The sequence below is a fragment of the Triticum urartu genome, chromosome 7, assembly GCF_003073215.2.
Source record: "Triticum urartu cultivar G1812 chromosome 7, Tu2.1, whole genome shotgun sequence".
Classification (NCBI taxonomy): Eukaryota; Viridiplantae; Streptophyta; class Magnoliopsida; order Poales; family Poaceae; genus Triticum; species Triticum urartu.
The window spans coordinates 710,100,953-710,115,443 of record NC_053028.1 but is presented as its reverse complement, the minus strand read 5'-3'; the positions used below and the strand labels follow the sequence as shown (position 1 = coordinate 710,115,443).

Below are 14,491 nucleotides of genomic sequence, written 5' to 3'. Positions count from 1 at the left end.
AAACCGGTAACTCATTAAGATATTTTGTTTCTAGTAAAAAATAAAATAACCAGATGAACTCCCAATAAAATGAAAAAGTATATCCTATAGGAACAAGATAGCTATTCACAAAATCTAGCTATGCATAATGCATAATTGAATGTACAGGCGGTACAGAAGCAGCATATAGGTTACCCTGAGAATCAGTAAGGCCTTGTACAACGGGAGGTGCTTAGAGAAATAAACCAAGCTTTTTTTAAGCACCGGTGTTTATTTGTACAGGATAGACGCTTAACTAAGCGTCTCTCCTATAGAAATAGGCACCGGTGCTTCAGAAAAACTCGGTTTATTTTTCTAAGCACCTTCCTAAGCATCTCCCATTGTACAAGGCCTAAAGGCCTCGACGACCAGTGCAAAGCAATGAGTTTGAGTGTACCTAAGTAACAATTGAACTGGACCATGCGTTGCTTTGTAATGGTGAACAGGAACAAAAATCTGCAGATAGACACAGCCCAGCATGAGCAAAAATCTACAGAGAGAAACGATAGCAAAATCAGATCAATTCTTTCATGTGACCATCCATCCAACTTGAAACCCACAACAATATATGGTTATACACCTGGAATTTGATATGTGTTTCCTCTGGAGCAATTCCTCCAAAATTAAAGAACACCACACCAAAACAAATGTAAATCCAGATCCGCCGAGCATGTTCTGTTCGAAACAACATTCAAGGTACAAGAAAGAACTTCCAACTTTGGAGTTCAAAGCACCAGTACAGAAATCGAATCGACGCAACGACTCCAAAAAGTATATTGTCTATGAGAGGACAGCGACAGCGTGGGGCATGGAGTTGGCACAAATGTTATGCTATTAACTACAAGAGCTGCTGCATATAGTGGTTGGGACTCAAACGGTTGCGCAGGGGGATCCCTCCAGCTTCTCCTTGTGGCGTGCATCGAGGAGAAACCACCCGCTGCAGTCAAGCCTCCTCGCCTTCTTGAAGGATGGTTCACCTTCCACCTGTTGAGCTTCATGCACCTGCTTCCATGATAGGCACGATCCAGGCATGGGAAAGGAATCAGATCCAACTTCAAGCAGCAGTAGACGCTTTGTCTTGGTGGAAGCACAGGCCAGCGGAGATGAGGAATGGGCGCCAGGGTTGCCTGCCACTCCAGCGCAGGCACCAAGGTCTGCCACTCCAGCGCAGGCACCAAGGAGCTGAGGGTGAGTATCAGCCGCCACCGCTGCTGCATTGGCAGCGGCCAGCTCCTGGCCCTTGGAGGAGGAGGAGGAGGCCCTTCGGCGAGCCTGGGCAGCAGCCCTCCTGGCATCCTTCTGCACCGACTTCCTTGCTTGGTCGGCGGCCTTCTCTTCTTCCTTGGCGACCTTGGCTGCCGCCTTCTCGGCGGCCTTGGCGGCAGCCACCTCGGCGTCACGCGGGGAGAAGTAGACAACGCAGAGAACAGTCTCGAGGTCGGCGCTGCCGGCGACGAGCCCTGCGGCATCTGAGAGGCGGTATTCGCGCATCAGGTGCCCAGTGCGGGTGTCCTTGCCGTCGTCGGCCTTGACCATGTAGGTGAGGCTTCGGACGCTCCCGACATTGAGGTGGCCGGGGAGGGAGACGAGCGGGTGGGAGTGCTCTCCCTTCCAGGTCCCGCCCCCTGTGACGACGCGGTGGATCCACTGATCCTTGGATCCCAAGTGGCGGACGGTGGTCACGAGGAACCAGGCATTGGAGCCGTTGGCTGCGCTGGCCGGCTGGTGGGCGACGACGAGGTCCTAGGGGCTGTGGCCGTAAACCTCCGCCGGGTGGATCCAGGAGGGCACGGCGGCGGCGCCGCGCTCTGTCCAGAGGAGGAGAAGCTCCACGGCCTCGAGATCCGACGGCAGGACGAAGAGGGGAGGCCCCGCCGGAGGCCGAGGGTCGGGGTCGGGGGCGGCGGACGCCATGGGTGGGAGGCTTCGGAGGTGGTTGCGGTGTTGCGGTTGTGGGTGGAATTGGGGGGCGCATGGTGGCGACGTGCGTTTCGCTGCACGCCCGGGTTGTGTTGACTAGTCCTGACTAGAGTCGGTTCGGGTTTTGCGGGGACGGCGGGCGCGCGGCGTGGCCAAACCTGCCATTGAGTAACTGACATGTGGGTCCCAGCAAGTACTGGGCCCACCTGTCAGTGACCGAAAGGCAGGGATATCACGTCCGGCGTGGCCACGTCCCACGTTTGCGCATCACGCGCCGTTAGTCGGCGTCAAAGTCTCCGGTCGTGTAATTCCTTTTTTTCTTTTCTTTTCTCTCTCTTATTATCCAACCATACTTTTTTTGAGGGGTATTATCCAACCATACCGGAAGTGGGGTTCGTCACCACGCAACTGTGTCCAATTACCCTAAAAAAACTGTGTCCAATTGTGAAGCACGACGACTCCTCGAACACGCATGGGGATGAGACCGACTATCGTTGCAACCCAAACCCGCTCTTCAAGGCGACACCCTAAAGAGGGAAGCGACAATATCAACGTCGTCGCCCGACCCGACCCAGCCGGGCCTTAGGCTTTCACCAAGGGTGTACGGCGGCGCCTCCAAGGAGGTGAAACAACGCCGTCGCCCTGCAAGGGACCGGCAAGCTTTCGCTCGGATCACCGCCAAACACCACACCCCCACGCACTGCACCTCCGCCGGTGCGCACACCTTCCACCAAGCCACTGCGACATATGACCATGCAGAAGCAACCACAATCCTCATCGCTGGCAGAAGAACCAACGAATCAGATCCACCCAAGCCTGCCAGATCTACCGCCCTTCCCCGCGCACCACCATGGGATCAAGTTGAGCCAAAAAGAGTCCCGACCGCCACCTCATCTCAGGCTCGCGAGATCAAGTCATCGGGTCCAAACCCACCTCCTTGGCCCGCAACGACGCCGGAGACTAGAGCCCCCAACCAAGACAGCATCCACACTGACCCACACGAGCCACAAACAGTCCGTCGAGCCACCACACCCGACGATGAGCTCTGTCGCGAGCCTGCATGGGAAGGAAAATGGGGCCGCCACCCCACCTAAACCTCCCAGAGGGAAGCCATCAAGTATACTTGGCCATCCCTCGGGTCGGGCCTAACCAAGCCAGATGCAAAAAACTCAGGCCCGGGCCCGACCCGGCCGTGTAAAACCCCGCCAGGCCCGACCCGGCCGTGTAAAACCCCGCCGGGCCTCTTCGTTAAATCGCTAATATGGCGGGCCCGAGCCCGGCCCGGCAGTGTAAAAGCCCGCCGGACCTCTTCATTAAATCGCTAATACGGCGGGCCCGAGCCTGGCCCGGCAGTGTAAAAGCCCACCGGACCTCTTCGTTAAATCGCTAGTACGGCGGGCCCAGGCCCAGCCCGGCCTTCGGGCTCAAAATCTAGGCCCATGCCCGACCTATAGACAAGGTCGGGCCGAGCCCGGTCGGGCTTTTTTAGGCCAGGTCGGGTTAGGCCATCCAGGCCAGGCTGCCCATGGCCAGGTATACCACCAAGCGACACACAGGGAAACCTCGACGGCACCATGCCACATAGCTTTAAGCCTTTCCAACTCCAACCCCTTTTGTTTCTTCTCCTCGGCAAGCTTGGAATTGGCCGCCGACTATGACAAATGCAATTCATGCAGGTCACGGCAAAACAAAACAAAAAACCGGTGCTTCAAAATGCTTCCAAAAACAGTTTTTTGAGAATGATTTTGCTTTTTTGCGTAGACCTCCACAATTTCTCACCAGCAGGGAAGGTGAGGCTTCCTGGAGGTGGAGCAACTAAGCTTATACCCGGCAGGGTCCACGTATCGCATGCTTTCCAAAGGGGCCATAAGATATGCTCGTGCAAATGCTCTATGGAAAAGCTAGGCACCCCTCGGTGCAAGATCTTTATGTGATCAGCACTGCAGTATCGTCCTCGGACCTCTGATCGCAAGGTGAGGAGAGGGCTCCAGGATCAGATTTCGACATGCCATCCCTGCTGTCAGGAAGAGGATACAGCTGATCACATCCTCCTTCGGAGGAATGGTGGTGCGCTTCTCGCAAATGACTTCCCGAAGTCAAGAGTGTTGGAAATATGCCCTAGAGAAATAATAAAATGATTATTATATTTCCTTGTTCATGATAATTGTCTATTGTTCATGCTTTAATTGTATTATCCGGAAATCGTAATACATGTGTGAATACATAGACCACAATGTGTCCCTAGTGAGCCTTAGTTGACTAGCTCGTTGATCAACAGATAGTCATGGTTTCCTGGCTATGGACATGTGGATGTCATTGATAACGGGATCACATCATTAGGAGAATGATGTGATGGACATGACCCAATCCTAAACATAGCACAAGATCGTGTAGTTCGTTTGCTAAAGTTTTTACAATGTCAAGTATCTTTTCCTTAGACCATAAGATCGTGTAACTCCCGGATACCGTAGGAGTGCTCTGGGTATACCAAACGTCACAACGTAACTGGGTGACTATAAAGGTATACTACGGGTATCTTCGAAAGTGTCTGTTGGGTTGACACGGATCAAGACTAGGATTTGTCACTCCGTATGACGGAGAGGTATCTCTGGGCCCACTCGGTAATGCATCATCACAATGAGCTCAAGGTGACCAAGTGTCTGGTCACGGGATCATGCATTACGGTACGAGTAAAGTGACTTGCCGGTAACGAGATTGAACGAGGTATTGGGATACCGACGATCGAATCTCGGGCAAGTAACGTACCGATTGACAAAGGGAATTGTATACGGGGTTGCTTGAATCCTCGACATCATGGTTCATCCGATGAGATCATCGAGGAGCATGTGGGAGCCAACATGGGTATCCAGATCCCGCTGTTGGTTATTGACCGGAGAGCCGTCTCGGTCATGTCTACATGTCTCCCGAACCCGTAGGGTCTACACACCTTAAGGTTCGGTGACGCTAGGGTTATAGAGATATGAATATGCAGTAACCCGAAAGTTGTTCGGAGTCCCGGATGAGATCCTGGACGTCACGAGGAGTTCCGGAATGGTCCGGAGGTAAAGAATTATATATAGGAAGTGCAGTTTCGGCCATCGAGAGAGTTTCGGGGTCACCGGTATTGTACCGGGACCACCGGAAGGGTCCCGGGGGTCCACCGGGTGGGGCCACCCATCCCGGAGGGCCCCATGGGCCAAAGTGGGGAGGGGAACCAGCCCATAGTGGGCTGGTGCGCCCCCCTAGGCCCACCCCATGTGCCTAGGGTTGAAACCCTAGGGGTGGGGAGGGGGGGCGCCCCACCTTGCCTTGGTGGCTACTCCACCCTTGGCCGCCGCCCCCCTAGGAGATCCCATCTCCTAGGGACGGCGCTCCCCCTAGGGGAGACTATATAAAGGGGGCGAGGGAGGGGGCAGCCACACCTTGAGTCTTGGCGCCTCCCTCTCCCCTGCTTCACCTCTCCCTCTCGCAGTACTACGGCGAAGCCCTGCTATGGTGACGCCCTGCATCCACCACCACGCCGTCGTGCTGCTGGATCTTCATCAACCGCTCCTCCCCCCTTGCTGGATCAAGAAGGAGGAGACGTCACGCTGATCGTACGTGTGTTGAACACGGAGGTGCCGTCCGTTCAGCACTAGGATCTCCGATGATTTGGATCACGTCGAGTACGACTTCCTCATCCCCGTCCTTGAACGCTTCCGCGCGTGATCTACAAAGGTATGTAGATGCAATCCGATCACTCGTTGCTAGATGAACTCATAGATGGATCTTGGTGAAACCGTAGGAATTTTTTTGTTTTCTGCAACGTTCCCCAACAGTGGCATCATGAGCTAGGTTTATGCGTAGTTCTCCTTGCACGAGTAGAACACAATTTGTTGTGGGCGTAGATTTTGTCAACTTTCTTGCCGCTACTAGTCTTATCTTGCTTCAGCGGTATTGTGGGATGAAGCGGCCCGGACCGACCTTACACGTACGCTTATGTGAGACTGGTTCCACCGACTGACATGCACTAGTTGCATAAGGTGGCTAGCGGGTGTCTGTCTCTCCCACTTTAGTTGGAGCAGATTCGATGAAAAGGGTCCTTATGAAGGGTAAATAGAAGTTGACAAATCACGTTGTGGCTATTACGTAGGTAAGAAAACGTTCTTGCTAGAACCCTTTTGCAGCCACGTAAAACTTGCAACAACAATTAGAGGACGTCTAACTTGTTTTTGCAGCAAGTGATTTGTGATGTGATATGGCCAAAGTTGTGATGAATGATGAATGATATATATGTGATGTATGAGATCATGTTCTTGTAATAGGAATCGCGACTTGCATGTCGATGAGTATGACAACCGACAGGAGCCATAGGAGTTGTCTTTATTTTTTGTATGACCTGCGTGTCATTGAGAAACGCCATGTAAATTACTTTACTTTATTGCTAAACGCGTTAGCCATAGTAGTAGAAGTAATAGTTGGCAAGCAACTTCATGGAGACACGATGATGGAGATCATGGTGTCATGCCGGTGACAAGATGATCATGGAGCCCCAAGATGGAGATCAAAGGAGCTATGTGATATTGGCCATATCATGTCACTATTATTATTTGATTGCATGTGATGTTTATCATGTTTTTGCATCTTGTTTAATTAGAACGGCGGTAGTAAATAAGATGATCCCTCATAATAATTTCAAGAAAGTGTTCCCCCTAACTGTGCACCGTTGCGACAGTTCGTTGTTTCGAAGCACCACGTGATGATCGGGTGTGATAGATTCCAACGTTCACATACAACGGGTGTAAGACAGATTTACACATGCAAACACTTAGGTTGACTTGACGAGCCTAGCATGTACAGACATGGCCTCGGAACACAGAAGACCGAAAGGTCGAGAATGAGTCGTATAGAAGATACGATCAACATGAAGATGTTCACCGATGTTGACTAGTCCGTCTCACGTGATGATCGGACACGGCCTAGTTAACTCGGATCATGTTATACTTAGATGACTGGAGGGATGTCTATCTAAGTGGGAGTTCATTATATAATTTGATTAGATGAACTTAATTATCATGAACTTAGTCTAAAATCTTTACAATATGTCTTGTAGATCAAATGGCCAACGTTGTCCTCAACTTCAACGCATTCCTAGAGAAAACCAAGCTGAAAGACGATGGCAGCAACTATACGGACTGGGTCCGGAACCTGAGGATCATCCTCATAGCTGCCAAGAAAGATTATGTCCTACTAGCACCGCTAGGTGACGCACCCGTCCCACAGAACCAAGACGTTATGAACGCTTGGCAGGCACGTGCTGATGATTACTCCCTCGTTCAGTGCGGCATGCTTTACAGCTTAGAACCGGGGCTCCAAAATCGTTTTGAGCGACACGGAGCATATGAGATGTTCGAAGAGCTGAAAATGGTTTTCCAAGCTCATGCCCGGGTCGAGAGATATGAGGTCTCCGACAAGTTCTTCAGCTGTAAGATGGAGGAAAATAGTTCTGTCAGTGAGCACATACTCACAATGTCTGGGTTACATAACCGCTTGACTCAGCTGGGAGTTAATCTCCTGGATGACGCGGTCATTGACAGAATCCTCCAGTCGCTTCCACCAAGCTACAAGAGCTTTGTGATGAACTTCAATATGCAGGGGATGGAAAAGACCATTCCTTAAGTATTTGCAATGCTGAAATCAGTAGAGGTAGAAGTCAAAAAGGACTATCAAGTGTTGATGGTGAATAAAACCACTAAGTTCAAGAAAGGCAAGGGTAAGAAGAACTTCAAGAAGGACGGCAAGGGAGTTGCCGCGCCCGGTAAGCAAGCTGCCGGGAAGAAGCCAAAGAATGGACCCAAGCCCGAGACTGAGTGTTTTTATTGCAAGGGAAGTGGTCACTGGAAGCGGAACTACCCCAAATACTTAGCGGACAAGAAGGCCGGCAAAACGAAAGGTATATGTGATATACACGTAATTGATGTGTACCTTACCAGTACTCGTAGTAGCTCCTGGGTATTTGATACCGGTGCAGTTGCTCACATTTGTAACTCAAAGCAGGAGCTGCGGAATAAATGGAGACTGGCGAAGAACGAGGTGACGATGCGCGTCGGGAATGGTTCCAAGGTCGATGTGATCGTCGTCGGCACGCTACCTCTACATTTACCCACGGGATTAGTTTTAAACCTCAATAATTGTTATTTAGTACCAGCTTTGAGCATGAACATTGTATCAGGATCTCGTTTAATACGAGATGGCTACTCATTTAAATCCAAGAATAATGGCTGTTCTATTTATATGAGAGATATGTTTTATGGTCATGCTCCTATGGTGAATGGTTTATTCTTAATGAATCTCGAGCGTAATGCTACACATATTCATAGTGTGAGTACCAAAAGATGTAAGGTTGATAATGATAGTCCCACATACTTATGGCACTGCCGCCTTGGTCACATAGGTGTCAAACACATGAAGAAGCTCCATGCAGATGGAATTTTAGAGTCTCTTGATTACGAATCATTTGACACGTGCGAACCATGCCTCATGGGTAAGATGACCAAGACTCCGTTCTCGGGAACAATGGAGCGAGCAACCAACCTATTGGAAATCATACATACTGATGCGTGCGGTCCAATGAGTATTGAGGCTCGTGGTGTCTATCGTTATGTTCTCACCCTCACTGATGACTTGAGTAGATATGGGTATATCTACTTAATGAAACACAAGTCTGAAACCTTTGAAAAGTTCAAGGAATTTCAGAGTGAGGTTGAGAATCAACGTGACAGAAAAATCAAGTTTTTGCGATCAGATCGTGGAGGAGAATACTTGAGTCACGAATTTGGTACACACTTAAGAAAATGTGGAATAGTTTCACAACTCACGCCGCCTGGAACACCTCAGCGTAATGGTGTGTCCGAACGTCGTAATCGCACTCTATTAGATATGGTGCGATCTATGATGTCTCTTACCGATTTACCGCTATCTTTTTGGGGCTATGCTTTAGAGACGGCCGCATTCACTTTAAATAGGGCTCCGTCGAAATCCGTTGAGACGACACCGTATGAATTACGGTTTGGGAAGAAGCCTAAGCTGTCGTTTCTAAAAGTGTGGGGATGCGATGCTTATGTCAAGAAACTTCAACCTGAAAAGCTCGAACCCAAGTCGGAAAAATGTGTCTTCATATGATACCCTAAAGAAACTATTGGGTATACCTTCTACCTCAGATCCGAAGGCAAGATCTTTGTTGCCAAGAATGGATCCTTTCTAGAGAAGGAGTTTCTCTCGAAAGAAGTAAGTGGGAGGAAAGTAGAGCTTGATGAAGTATTGCCTCTTGAACCGGAAAGTGGCGCAACTCAGGAAAATGTTTCTGTGGTGCCTGCACCAATTAGAGAGGAAGTTAATGATGATGATCAAGATACTTCTGATCAAGCTCCTACTGAACTTCGAAGGTCCACAAGGACACGTTCCGCACCAGAGTGGTATGGCAACCCTGTCTTGGAAATCATGTTGTTAGACAACGGTGAACCTTCGAACTATGAAGAAGCGATGGCGGGCCCGGATTCCGACAAATGGCTGGAAGCCATGAAATCCGAGATAGGATCCATGTATGAAAACGAAGTATGGACTTTGACTGACTTGCCCGATGATCGGCGAGCCATATAAAATAAATGGATCTTTAAGAAGAAGACAGACGCGGATGGTAATGTGACCATCTATAAAGCTAGGCTTGTCGCTAAGGGTTATCGAAAAGTTCAAGGGGTTGACTACGATGAGACATTCTCTCCCGTAGTAAAGCTGAAGTCCGTCCGAATCATGTTAGCAATTGCCGCATACTATGATTATGAGATATGGCAAACGGACGTCAAAACGGCATTCCTTAACGGTTATCTTAAGGAAGAACTGTATATGATGCATCCGGAAGGTTTTGTCGATCCTAAGAATGCTGACAAGGTGTGCAAGCTCCAACGCTCGATTTATGGGCTGGTGCAAGCATCTTGGAGTTGGAACATTCGCTTTGATGAGATGATCAAAGCGTTTGGGTTTATGCAGACTTATGGAGAAGCCTGCGTTTACAAGAAAGTGAGTGGGACCTCTGTAGCATTTCTCATATTGTATGTGGATGACATACTGTTGATGGGAAATGATATAGAATTCTTGGAAAGCATAAAGGCCTATTTGAACAAGTGTTTTTCAATGAAGGACCTTGGAGAAGCTGCTTATATATTAGGCATCAAGATCTATAGAGATAGATCGAGACGCCTCATTGGTCTTTCACAGAGTACGTACCTTGACAAGATATTGAAGAAGTTCAAAATGGATCAGTCAAAGAAGGGGTTCTTGCCTGTATTGCAAGGTACGAGATTGATCTTGGCTCAATGCCCGACCACGGCAGAAGATAGAGAAAAGATGAGTGTCGTCCCCTATGCCTCGGCCATAGGGTCTATCATGTATGCTATGCTGTGTACCAGACCTGATGTAAACCTTGCCGTGAGTTTGGTAGGAAGGTACCAAAGTAATCCCGGCAAGGAACACTGGACAACGGTCAAGAATATCCTGGAGTACTTGAAAAGGACTAAGGAAATGTTTCTCGTTTATGGAGGTGACGAAGAGCTCGTCGTAAAGGGTTACGTCGACGCTAGCTTCGACACAGATCTGGATGACTCTAACTCACAAACCGGATACGTGTATATTTTGAATGGTGGGGCAGTAAGCTGGTGCAGTTGCAAGCAAAGCGTTGTGGCGGGATCTACATGTGAAGCGGAGTACATGGCAGCCTCGGAGGCAGCACACGAAGCAGTCTGGGTGAAGGAGTTCATTACCGACCTAGGAGTCATACCCAATGCGTCGGGCCCGATGACTCTCTTCTGTGACAACACTGGAGCTATTGCCCTTGCCAAGGAGCCCAGGTTTCACAGGAAGACCAGGCATATCAAGCGTCGCTTCAACTCCATTCATGAAAGTGTTCAAAATGGAGACATAGAGATTTGTAAAGTACATACGGACCTGAATGTAGCAGATCCGTTGACTAAACCTCTCCATAGAGCAAAACATGATCAACACCAGAATTCCATGGGTGTTCGATTCATCACAATGTAACTAGATGATTGACTCTAGTGGAAGTGGGAGACTGTTGGAAATATGCCCTAGAGGCAATAATAAAATGATTATTATATTTCCTTGTTCATGATAATTGTCTATTGTTCATGCTTTAATTGTATTATCCAGAAATCGTAATACATGTGTGAATACATAGACCACAATGTGTCCCTAGTGAGCCTCTAGTTGACTAGCTCGTTGATCAACAGATAGTCATCGTTTCCTGGCTATGGACATGGGGATGTCATTGATAACGGGATCACATCATTAGGAGAATGATGTGATGGACATGACCCAATCCTAAATATAGCACAAGATCGTGTAGTTCGTTTGCTAGAGTTTTTACAATGTCAAGTATCTTTTCCTTAGACCATGAGATCGTGTAACTCCCGGATACTGTAGGAGTGCTCTGGGTATACCAAACGTCACAACGTAACTGGGTGACTATAAAGGTATACTACGGGTATCTCCGAAAGTGTCTGTTGGATTGACACGGATCAGGACAGGGATTTGTCACTCCGTATGATGGAGAGGTATCTCTGGGCCCACTCGGTAATGCATCATCACAATGAGCTCAAGGTGACCAAGTGTCTGGTCACGGGATCATGCATTACGGTACGAGTAAAGTGACTTTCCGGTAACGAGATTGAACGAGGTATTGGGATACCGACGATCGAATCTCGGGCAAGTAACGTACCGATTGACAAAGGGAATTGTATACGGGGTTGCTTGAATCCTCGACATCGTGGTTCATCCGATGAGATCATCGAGGAGCATGTGGGAGCCAACATGGGTATCCAGATCCCGCTGTTGGTTATTGACCGGAGAGTCGTCTCGGTCATGTCTACATGTCTCCCGAACCCGTAGGGTCTACACACTTAAGGTTCAGTGACGCTAGGGTTGTAGAGATATGAATATGCAGTAACCCGAAAGTTGTTCGGAGTCCCGGATGAGATCCTGGACGTCACGAGGAGTTCCGGAATGGTCCGGAGGTAAAGAATTATATATAGGAAGTGCAGTTTCGGCCATCGGGAGAGTTTTGGGGTCACCGGTATTGTACCAGGACCACCGGAAGGGTCCCGGGGGTCCACCGGGTGGGGCCACCCATCCCGGAGGGCCCCATGGGCCAAAGTGGGGAGGGGAACCAGCCCATAATGGGCTGGTGCGCCCCCCTAGGTGTTGGGTTTCGTAGTAATTTCAAAAAAATTCCTACGCACACGCAAGATCATGTGATGCATAGCAACGAGAGGGAGAGTGTTGTCTACGTACCCTACGCAGACCGACTGCGGAAGCGCTGACACGGCGTAGAGGAAGTAGTCGTACGTCTTCACGATCCAACCGATCAAGCACCGAAACTACGGCACCTCCGAGTTCGAGCACACGTTCAGCTCGATGACGATCCCCGGACTCCGATCCAGCAAAGTGTCGGGGAAGAGTTCCGTCAGCACGACGGCGTGGTGACGATCTTGATGAACTACAGCAGCAGGGCTTCGCCTAAACTCCGCTACAGTATTATCGAGGACTATGGTGGCTGGGGGCGCCGCACACGGCTAAGGAATAGATCACGTGGATCAACTTGTGTGTCCTTTGGGGTGCCTCTACCTCAGTATATAAAGGAGCCAAGGGGGGAGGGGGCGCCGGCCAGGAGGAGAGGGCGCAGGAGGAGTCCTACTCCTTCCGGGAGTAGGACTCCCCTCCAATCCTATTCCAACTAGGATTCCCCGGAGGGGGAAAAGAGGAGGAGGGGGCCGGCCACCTCTCCTAGTCCTAATAGGACTAGGGGAAGGGGGAGGCGCGCAGCCCATCTAGGGCAGCCCCTTCTCTTTTCCACTAAGGCCCACTATGGCCCATATAGCTCCCGGGGGGTTCCGGTAACCCGGTAAAATCCCGATTTCACCCGGAACACTTCCGATATCCAAATATAGGCTTCCAATATATCAATCTTTACGTCTCGACCATTTCGAGACTCCTCGTCATGTCCGTGATCACATCCGGGACTCCGAACAACCTTCGGTACATCAAAATGCATAAACTCATAATATAACTATCATCGTAACCTTAAGCGTGCGGACCCTACGGGTTCGAGAACAATGTAGACATGACCGAGACATGTCTCCGGTCAATAACCAATAGCGGGACCTGGATGCCCATATTGGCTCCTACATATTCTATGAAGATCTTTATCGGTCAGACCGCATAACAACATACGTTGTTCCTTTTGTCATCGGTATGTTACTTGCCCGAGATTCGATCGTCGGTATCCAATACCTAATTCAATCTCGTTACCGGCAAGTCTCTTTACTCGTTCCGTAATACATCATCTCACAACTAACATATTAGTTGTAATGCTTGCAAGGCTTATGTGATGTGTATTACCGAGAGGGCCCAGAGATACCTCTCCGACAATCGGAGTGACAAATCCTAATCTCGAAATACGCCAACCCAACATCTACCTTTGGAGACACCTGTAATGCTCCTTTATAATCACTCAGTTACGTTGTGACGTTTGGTAGCACCCAAAGTGTTCCTCCGGCAAACGGGAGTTGCATAATCTCATAGTCATAGGAACATGTATAAGTCATGAAGAAAGCAGTAGCAACATACTAAACGATCTGGTGCTAAGCTAATGGAATGGGTCATGTCAATCAGATCATTCAACTAATGATGTTACCTCGTTAATCAAATAACAACTCATTGTTCATGGTTAGGAAATATAACCATCTTTGATTAACGAGCTAGTCAAGTAGAGGCATACTAGTGACACTTTGTTTGTCTATGTATTCACACATGTATTATGTTTCCGGTTAATACAATTCTAGCATGAATAATAAACATTTATCATGATTATAAGGAAATAAATAATAACTTTATTATTGCCTCTAGGGCATATTTCCTTCACTAGGCCCACCCCATGTGCCTAGGGTTGAAACCCTAGGGGTGGGGGGCGCCCCACCTTGCCTTGGTGGCTACTCCACCCTTGGCCGGCGCCCCCCTAGGAGATCCCATCTCCTAGGGCCGGCGCCCCCCACTAGGGGAGCCTATATAGGGGGGGGGGGGGGGGGGAGGGGCAGCCACACCTTGAGTCTTGGCGCCTCCCTCTCCCCTGCTTCACCTCTCCCTCTCGCAGTACTACGGCGAAGCCCTGCTACGGTGACGCCCTGCATCCACCACCACGCCGTCGTGCTGCTGGATCTTCATCAACCTCTCCTCCCCCCTTGCTGTATCAAGAAGGAGGAGACGTCACGCTGACCGTACGTGTGTTGAACACGGAGGTGCCGTCCGTTCGGCGCTAGGATCTCCGGTGATTTGGATCACGTCGAGTACGACTTCCTCATCCCCGTCCTTGAACGCTTTCGCGCGTGATCTACAAAGGTATGTAGATGCAATCCGATCACTCGTTGCTAGATGAACTCATAGATGGATCTTGGAGAAACCGTAGGAATATTTTTGTTTTCTGCAACGTTCCCCAACAAAGAGGAGG

General features: G+C 49.5%; 1 pseudogene; it reads right to left on the bottom strand.

Moving 5' to 3' along the window:
- Positions 1 to 888: 888 nt before the first annotated feature.
- On the bottom strand, positions 889 to 1,932 carry LOC125519572 (annotated as a pseudogene).
- Between the last annotated feature and the right edge of the window lie 12,559 nt (positions 1,933 to 14,491).